We start from the raw sequence: 9,089 nt of genomic DNA on the forward strand, positions 1-9,089 counted from the left end.
TTGTTGAGCTGGGTGTGTTCTCACAACTGCTTCCTGAGGAGTTGTGACGGTTGCTTAAAGTTGTTCACCCCGCATGCTTTCAAGTCCCTTCTCCGTCACTGTGGCTTTATTACGACTCTTCATCAGTCACTGTGACGCTGAGATAGTCAAATCGGTTTGTTTAGATGTTTGCATTTTCACATAATCATAAGGATTTATAATCCCATATGTCCCACGAATCCCCCTACTGTGATTGAACTTTAAGGAGTTATGGATTGAGTGTCTTTTGGCAGTATACCACTCACATGTGTAAGTGTGTCGGTTGGTTGAGGGATATGATGTGCTTGGTTACTGAACACTGACTTTTTGAAGTTTTTGAAAAGTCTCCATGTTGATTTTCTCTGAATGCATACGTGTTGTATGCAGATATGGGTTTGATTTAGTTCTATATTGGTTTTTCCAGACAGCGATGCGTTGTTGATTTGTGTATGTTTAATACAGCGGGAGGTTTGATGAACATTGTAAAGTGCCACGGGGAGCGTTCCCTCCACGAAAGATCAGGGTGAAAGGGGGAGTTTCTCTTGGGGCTTTGAAAACCGTACAGGAAGAGTCTGGTGGATGTATCATACAGTCGCTAACTGAACAAGTAGATTACGGCCAGCACTTGTTTTAGGCTTTATCACGAGAAGGGAAACCTCCTTTTTTTTATGTTAAAATATGTGATTAAATGTTGGTTTTGGGACTATTTTCCCCCCCACCATTTAATTTCCCACCCAACGTACTCTACATAACATGCAAATACAGTTCAATGTGAATATGGTGCATCCCCAGAGCTTCCTGTATGGTTCTAGCATGGTAGGCTGCTCACAATCCCTCGTTTGTTTTAACTCTGCATTGCGGTTGTTGAAAATACTGGAGTTTGAAAACCATACGTCTCTGGAAATCTACCACAAAATAGACGGCTCCGTCTTTGGGGAGATTTCTCTCGAACACAGTAACACGGCCTGCAATATACAACTCATGGTACACTATCACCAGCAAGCTTTACAGTTGATCACATTAGTAGAGATTTCTAAAGTTTCTTTGTAAAGCTATTGCCATTCTAAATCCTGTCTGTAAAAACACGTATGACGTCATTCATTGAAAACAGTTGGCTATCTCCCGTGCAAATGCTTTAAAGTCTCTTTTTTCTTTTGCTTCTGTTCTTCCCACATTAGGACAGGGATTTTAATGGAATCGACTTAATTTAGCTCTTACAAAAAGGAGTGTTCACAATGGATGTACACCATAATCTACCGAAAAACCTACCTCTTTTAGCTCAGATTTGTTTGCTTTAGCATTAAGCATTTGCCTCTGTTTTTACTTTTGTAATATTTGTATTCATGTTGGTATTTATTGCTGTCTGAGTCATACTTCAATGATTACCTCAGAGATATCTCACAGATTTGGGAGAGTCCAGCTAATGAAGTCATCGTTTTTTTTGTACAGTATTCTTCTTCTCAAACTTAGCGTTGCCTTTTTTTTCTTCTTTTTTTTTTTTGTATGCACAAAATACCGGGAGTGTTTTTAATATAGTGCCTGCGCTCGGACTGGCTAGGGTGAGGCTGTATTTACTCCAACAAAGACCTCCTTCTCTGCATCTTTGTCCTTTGGATATCTTGGGTCATTTTTAGCGACCGACGCAATTAATGTGATTGCCATGCTGCTGATATCGACCGTATCTTTATAGTTCTGAAGGGCAAACTGGAGAGGGCAACTTTGTGGAGTGAATGCAGTTGCAAAGAAGGAAGACTTTGTGGCAGTAGGAGAAGCGGGGAGGTGTGTTTGCGCTCCACTAGGTACTGTTGGCATGGCCTTAGCTCTGTAGTACACCATCCTTCTCTTGTCCCTCTTATTTGCCCCCCCCCCCCCCCCCCCCCCCCCCATACCCTCTCCGTGTCTTCACCGCTCCTTCTGGCCTAAAGTCTGCTCCCGCACCTTCATCAGTCCCTGCCGATGTCTGGTCTAACAAGGGGATTTTAGGAAAAGTGAAATCCTCAATATCCATGCAATGCTGCTTTTATACCAAGTTGTGTGACACCACATAATGTAGGCATCGTCCAAAATGTCAGCCCCCCCCCCCCCCCCCCTCCCCGCTAGTGGCGTGACAGGCCTCATTGGGAGGTTGTCTTTTTTGAAACACACAACTCAGTGGTGTTTATTGGAGGGGGGGGGGGGGGGAATAAATTCTTTTAGATCGTAGTATCGTAATAACGGAGAAACTACTCACTTTAGTAAATTTAAACCAAGTTTATTTTGTATTCATGTCAAACTGCTTCAGGTAAACACTGAATGAATAAGATAATTTTTATTGATCAGCGAATACTGAGGAACAATGTCGTGCATAGTCACATCTACCCTGAGCTGCATGCCATAATATTACCCTTTTCATGCAGGGAGGGTGCGAGTGAAGCTTGGTTCAGATATAAGAGTCAATTTGAATTTGGCATTTAATTCGCAGCCTTTATTGTGAACCCAAATCATGCCACTTTCAATTAAGAAGCACTCAATGTTATGTTTGTAACATATGCATACTGATCTGAATCTATTAGCCATAAACTGTCTGTGTAGGTCAGTGTGAAATGGCTCCAATTATCAAAAGAAAAGTTACCTAAATTCTAATATAAATGCAATTTATCTTTTTTTTTTTTTCAAAGATCTTTTTTCTATTATAAATTGGTGTTTTATGTCATGTTATATTTGTCAGATGTTTTGCAAATCAAAAATAAACGGTTGTACATAGCAGTGGCCTTCTGTGTGATTTGTTTTTCATATATTAAATTTTAATATATATCAGTTTATCAGTTTAATCCATTTTATGGACATTGCTGATCACATTCTGCTTACTGTCTTTGAACAGCTGTTTCGAAACTACAGTATATTGTTGGAGGAAATGCATGTGCACAGTTTACACAAGAATAATTCCCAAGTACAACCACGACACCAGTCACAAGGGATTCATAAAAATGTATCAAGAAAATGTGCAGACTTGGTGGACTCAAAGTAACACTTTCTGAAAACGTTTCGCTTCATTGTAATGAAGCGGGAGGAAGGGTTTGACTCCAGCACCTAAACATGTGTTCAAAGCAACGCAATTTAAGACGAGGTAGAACTGCATTCATCCCAAAGTAAATAGTTTTGTTCAATATGCTTGATATACTTTAGTGTATCGACCATACAACAACCTTTCACTGACAGCGTAGCAGCTGAAATCACTTGTTGGTGAGTGGAAACTGCATTTTATGGGCTTGTAATGCCCTTTTAAAGGTATTTCAACAGGTAACCGAACATCTTTGTGCTGAAGCTCTGAGGACATGTTTTCTCATTAACAGCTGCATTGTGTTTAATGTTGTTGAATGTTGAAAGTGTACCAAATATTTTAAATTCCCTGGCCTCTTCAGCTTCATTATGACCTCGGAAATTTCTGAAATTATACAATATTGTGTCGTGTGATTTACACATTACATTGCAGCCCATTTAAGGGGCTCATAGGGTAAAGACACAAGGTGCTGGGGGGGAGGGGCAGCAGACTGGATGAATACGAAAACATCAAGGTGAGGAGAGGTGGACCTGAAAAACACTGCTGTCTGTACACAGCGGGATGTCAAATGACATGATTTTTATATTTGAATGATGTTTCCGTAATGTTTATTGTGTTTCTGTCTGGAGGAGCAGCTGGACAACACCAGGGAAGCTCATTAGCAGAAGATCTAAGAGAAGCGGAGGATGCTGGATGACCTCAGAGTAACGAAACACCAGTGAAGAAACATACTGTCTTGATACTTTGGTTGTTGAATAGCATGCCATAACATGTCATAATATCATAGAAGAGATATTGTATGCAAATAACCACTATAAATGGCAATAACAAAGTAAAATTACACATTTAGAATTTGACGGGTTTGTTGTCCAATTGTTCAAATGTTTTTATTAATACGCCTATATTTTCCATTTTGAAAAAGTAAGCTATCGGGCAATAACACAACTCTTTCCCTGATCATCTTTCATTTGCACCTCTCATGATTAGGGGGAATTTGACCACTCGGTTGTTTGTGTATTTGCCCCAAGCTGAAGCTAACTAGCATTGTTGTCCTTGTGGTCGTTTAGACTCTGACTGATCTCATAATTCACAAGGAACTTAATTTCTTCCTCCAGCCTCTCTTCTTTTATGTCTCGTCCTCCATACGTCTTGTCATGGGACACCTGTACCTGTTCCAGCGGGCAGACAGTGGTTGATTTGCAGCAGATATAGCTTTGCTAACACTAAATGAATGCTGGATAACGTTACAGCTGAACCTTTCTTCACTTCCCTGGAGTCTACGAGTGGACAGCCTACAGGAACAGCACCGCTCTGGCATTGCAACATTGGGGCCTGTAGCTTGTGCCTGTGAGTCCCTTGGCTGGGTTCCCAATCGCATACTAACTCATATACTACGTGCATACTACTGCATCCTACATACTCAATCAGTATGTACTGCATACTGCCAATCAAATGAACACTTGTGATGTTACCAGCAGACTGATCACACCGTGGGTTCACTGGAGTATGCTTAAGCCACGTATGGACCTGTTTCAATGCATTCAAATAGCGGCTCTTACAACTCTGAAAAAGACCGCAGCAAATGGTGAACTTTATTATTTATTTAGCTGAGTTGCATATTTTCAAGTGTTTTGGGTGTATTTCGTAAGTTATTTTGGGGTACAATGAGTTAGATTAGTAACATAATGATTCAATAATCTTCATGTATAAACATAATAAATGTCTAGCTGTTTGGGGCCCTTTCAGGGGCCTACGTTTAATGTACCTATACACACACACATATATTCATACACGCCAGGACGCCCACACACACGGTTATATTATTTATTTGTTTCATATTCTGTTTTTGGACACATGACTAGTAAATCCTCTCTGTCTCCCTTTTCCTAAACGTTTTCCACTTCTTGGTCTTAGTGATAAACTTTAAATATGTGCATGCTAACCACCAGAGGGCACTGTCTCTCATTACCTGCATCTGTACCATAGACTGCATGTGCCCCACATTGACCCAATGACCTCTCTGATTCAACACGAAGATAACCAGAAACAGTTAAGATCGTTTAGGTCATACTGGACCAGCTCACCACAGAGTTGTGGTGTGTCTTTAGGGAAATGCAACTGTGCCGCTGAACACCCAGAGAAGGCTTATTTGGAGATATATCTGACACAATGCACAATATGTCGGAAGAGATTTGAGCTCACCTCAGCTCACATGGTTATGTATGGAGCAAGATTGCATGAGTGGTGATGTGCAGGAGGAAAAAATAAAAGGTTATCAGAGAAATCCAGTCATTGCGTGACAGTTAATTGTCAGTCCTGTTTCGAAGCAGGGGCACTTCTTTTGCCTGCTGATAAGGTTGCGCTCCTGCGGTCTGCTGAGCCGTTGCGTCTGTGCACGAGGTTAGATGAGGGAAAAGAGGGACTTTGGTTGCAGCAAAATCCCTTAGGTGAGGGCTTTCTGGCTGCTTTATCTCAAAATAGGGCAATGAGAAAGTGTACATCATGTACTTCTCCACAGGGGATGTCTTTCTGGCTCTACATTACCTACCGTAGATAATATGCATTACCGACAAGCAGCAGCCTCGGGCATCATTCAGGTGTGTAAAGGGAAACCAGCAACAGCGCAGTTTTAGAATGTCCACATGTGGAATTGTTGTATGAAGGAACAGGCCAAATTGTGTTCATGTTATTCAAATGTTTCAATCAAATGGCACTGATTTGCACTCTTTATGAGCCCACCTAGTACATTAAGTACACTTACATACAGGTTGACTCGTACAGTGAGTTTTAAAACCACTCTGGACATTCATTCAAAATCGAAAGGTTTTCTTCAGGTCCTTCAGATGCTGGTCTATTGCTGAATTTCATTCCATGTTTGCTTTGAAGCATTGCTTATCAATATCTGTGTATAAGCAATGGGTCAGAGGACTAATGTAATGTGAGAGGGGTTTCTCAAAGTGACACACTCACAAAGAATTATCGCCCAAGTCTCCATTGATCCTCATCTCTACAGAGCATTTTTGCTGACATGTTTTCCACGTTTGGCCACTTCCAAGTGCAGCTTTTAAGTTCTTGCTCAAATTATTTCTTCACTTAAGAATCTTATTCCAGATTCTAAAATGTTAACATATCAAGGCCATTCATTTTTCTCTGAAGAACAAAAGGTATGATTAAAAATAACGCACAAAGGCAAACTAGAATTGCACCTCTGGATGTCTGTGCTCCTTCTTTGTAAACTCAACTGTGCACTCAGTAAGCAGGGTTGCACCAGGAGAGTCCGTTAGGTTTTTGGGTGAGGCAGAGTCTTGTCATGAGTACTAGATAAAGACATCCTCACACACACACACACACACTGCAGAGTGGCACCAGTGTACAAGCATATTAGGGTGGTCCTCAAAACGTGTATACGGGGTAACGGGTCATACTATCAGAGACTGATACTGCAGCTCTGAGCAAGTAAAAGTAGTAATACCAAAGTGTAAAAGTCCTGCTATCAAAATCTTGTAAAAGTACAAATGTATCAGCATCAAAAGCACTGAAAGTAAAAATACTCATTTTTCAGAATGGGCCATTTCAATCATTTTCAAAATAACATAGATTATTATTGATGCATTAATATGTGTACACTGGTACTTTTAAGTATTTTTAATTACTTTATACTGCTAGGTAGCTTAACCTATAACAATATTACATAATTTATTAGTTGAGTTATGTTTTTGTAATCTGGAAAGTAAAGTAGTCACTACTTAGTAGTGGACTAAAAAGTAACATATTTTACTTCAAAATATAGTGGAGAAGAAGTATAAAGTACCATAAACTGAAATTACTCAAGTAAACTACAAATACCTCAAAATGTTACTTAAGTACACACAGTACTTGAGTAAATGTTCTTGGTTACATTCAACCACTGCCGCGGCGGCCTCTGTATGAAGTATATGCTTTGCTAAGAATGCCCCTGGCATAATAAGAAGTGTTTTATTTTTGCGCCCCAGCTTGAGGTATGGCCGTTCAGTTGGCACATAGCCGCCTGCAGGGGGATGTCAGTTGTGACTTTCCAGTAATAACAAGGGTTATGTGTTGTTTTCTGTGTGCATATCTCTTGTACGTCTGTGTGTGAGACAGAGACAGAGACAGAGAGAGAGTTTCATTTCAAACTAAACAGTCAGTCACGAAGAGAAGACGAAGCAAAAGATCCGTGCAGTCGGATCAGTAATGTGAAGCTCATGCTATGCATTGAATGTCTCTGTGTGTGTGTGAGCCTACAGGGCGAAAGAGAGCGGACCCTTTTTTTCTCTTTCTGTTGATTCTGTGCCCACTTATCTAGACTGGATATTGGAGGACCCTTTATGCAAGTCATCCAGATATCACTAGGGTTCAACCCACCATGTGGTTTCGGTTCAGAATGTGAGGAACGCATGCATGGCCCGTGGATGTTTCTGTACTCTCAGGCCCTCCATGGGGCAGAATAACATTCTCTGCTCTCACAGTGCTGAATGTGGAGACAGAGCAAAACTACATACATACAGAACACCAATAAACCTGCGTTTATGAGAGATTCTGAGATGTAGCTCTCAAGAGGTATAAGTCACTCCTTCACTGTTAACGTAGCACCGCAGGGGCCACAGAGTGAATACGCTTATTCTTTATTATTACAAGGCTGTGATTCATGTAGAAAACATCTCATTTAAACATTTTTAAAGAAAATAATGTAAATTGAAAAACAAACTTTGCTTTTTTTTTTCCTCTTTTTGAGCTGGACATTGTTCCAAAGAGGATAGAAAAACATATCTATATTTTTTATTCTGTTGTTCATGTGCCCTTCTTAATTCCAGGCAAAAGGAAGAGGGTTGTGTGTGTGTGTGTGTGTGTGTGTGTGTGTGTGTGTGTGTGTGTGTGTGTGTGTGTGTGTGTGTGTGTGTGTGTGTGTTTGTGTAAGGAAGTGTTCTCCTTGGAAAATAATTTTCCTCAGTGTGTTCCCGTGCCCTATAGTTATACTCTTACTGCAGCACACACACACACACACACACACACACACACACACACACACACACACACACACACACACACACACACACACACACACACACACACACACACACACACACACACACAGAGCATGCCACTGTGTTTGTTCACTTTCTAACTACTTCAGTCATGTGTTTCCTATAACGGCCCTGATTTCATTATACATGGAGTTTAGGTGGAAAGTAGGAAAAGGTGCCAATTTATTTCTATGGTGTGCTCAGTAAACACAGATTCAACTTCCGTTCATTGGGTTGTATTTATTAGGTGAATATATATAAATATATGTATAAATAGCGAAAATATATATATATATATATTAGGGGTGTAACAATACGCGTATTCGTATTTAACCGTTCGGTACGAGGCTCACGGTTTGGTACACATGACGAACCGAATACGTTTGAAAGAAAAAAAATAAAATAAAAAAAAATAATAATAATAATTTGAAACCTTTATTTAACCAGGTAGTGCCATTGAGATTAAAAATCTCTTTTGCAAGATGTAAGTAACAATACAAGATGTAAGTAACAATACTGCATAACATTAAGGAGCAGTTTTTGTTTTTTATGCTTATGTGTTGCTAAGAAGACACCCCAGAAGATGGGTCACTCAGGTATAGTTCCATCATTGTTCAAAGTCAAAGAATAACTTTATGATGTTAGTTGTAATGAATGAATATATTTTAAAATCAAGTACATTTCTCTGGCATTTATAGTTTTCTACTGTACCGAAACGTACCGAACCGTGGCTCCACTGAATCGTACCGAACCCAACCGTGCATTCTATGAACCATTACACCCCTAATATATATGTATATATATATATATATATATATATATATATATATATATATATATATATATATATATATATATATGTGTATATATGTAGAAGGAATGATCAGCGTCACATGACTGAATGGAAATAATAGTAAATTATATGAGTCGTGTTTCTTGTTGACAGACAAGCTCTTTCTGACTTTAATTGTATCCATAATAAAAGCTAT

The sequence above is a fragment of the Melanostigma gelatinosum genome (assembly GCF_949748355.1).
Source record: "Melanostigma gelatinosum genome assembly, chromosome: 3".
Lineage (NCBI taxonomy): Eukaryota > Metazoa > Chordata > Actinopteri > Perciformes > Zoarcidae > Melanostigma > Melanostigma gelatinosum.